Source organism: Hipposideros armiger, unplaced genomic scaffold, assembly GCF_001890085.2.
Source record: "Hipposideros armiger isolate ML-2016 unplaced genomic scaffold, ASM189008v1 scaffold_177, whole genome shotgun sequence".
In the NCBI taxonomy this organism is placed as follows: Eukaryota; Metazoa; Chordata; class Mammalia; order Chiroptera; family Hipposideridae; genus Hipposideros; species Hipposideros armiger.
This window is the reverse complement of record NW_017731527.1, coordinates 223,423-224,535: the sequence shown is the minus strand read 5'-3', so window position 1 is coordinate 224,535 and position 1,113 is coordinate 223,423.

Below are 1,113 nucleotides of genomic sequence, written 5' to 3'. Positions count from 1 at the left end.
AAGTAACTGATGCCAACATGAATCTCAGGCAGCCTGCTGTGAGAGTCATACAGTCCTTTGTCTCCACCCAGGGTGCTCTGGCCTGCCAACACCAATGAAACTGTGGCAGGTAACTTAGAAGGAAGGTAAAAATCTCAGACTCATCATTTTTGACAGACTCATTGTGATCCAACAGTTATTTGTTGAGAACTTAATGTGCAGGTGTCTGTGTTCAATATTGCATGCAGAGAAATGCAAAGAGATTTTGTGGGCCATATCCAGAAGATGTTTACCATTAGAGGTAGAGTGAGGAAGTGAGTAACACCCAATAAGCATAACTCAGAGGAAGAAATCATTTATACTGACACAATACAAAACAAAACAAAAAAACCCTCTAAAACAAACAAAACAAAAAAACTATCATCATCACCAACAAATTAAATTTTGATAAGTGCCAAATGGGTAATATGGGGGTAAAGAAGTACCCAGATTAATGAAGTTACAGGAATTCTTGACCTGTTTCTATAAGGACAAGTAGATAATCATGGCTTATTTTGATATGATGTAAAGAACTGTACCTGAGTATGAGACTTAAAAGGCAATTTAGGACAGATCAAGAAATGGATGATGGCCAAGAAAAGATGTTTGGATCTTGCGTCTGTCAGAAGTCAATCACTAAGACACACACACACACACACACACACACACACACACACAGATTCATTGCAGGGAATTGGCTACACATTAGGCAGGGGAGAGACCTACTTCAACAGGCCCTGCAAGGCTGTCGCCACTTCTAATGCTGGAGCCTGAAGTCCACAGGGCAGCAGGCAGGAACGGAAGGTCATGAGCGTGAACCAGAACCCCCTATGGGCTGTCTGAATCCTGTGGACATTCTTGTTGCCCCTGACCTTGGCTTGGTGATGAAGGCATTCTATAGAAGCCTCAGAGCCAAGTGCACATGGCTGGTCCAAATGCCTCTTCCAACAAGGGGAGTTAGCAGATGAGCAACAATGATACAAAATGATGGCTGCCTCCACTCCACCCTCCAAAATCTTGTAAGCATTTCTCCAGTGGCCTACCTTACCAGGAAGCATAGAAAGGAGGAAATTATGGAAAGTAGTTCAATCCAGC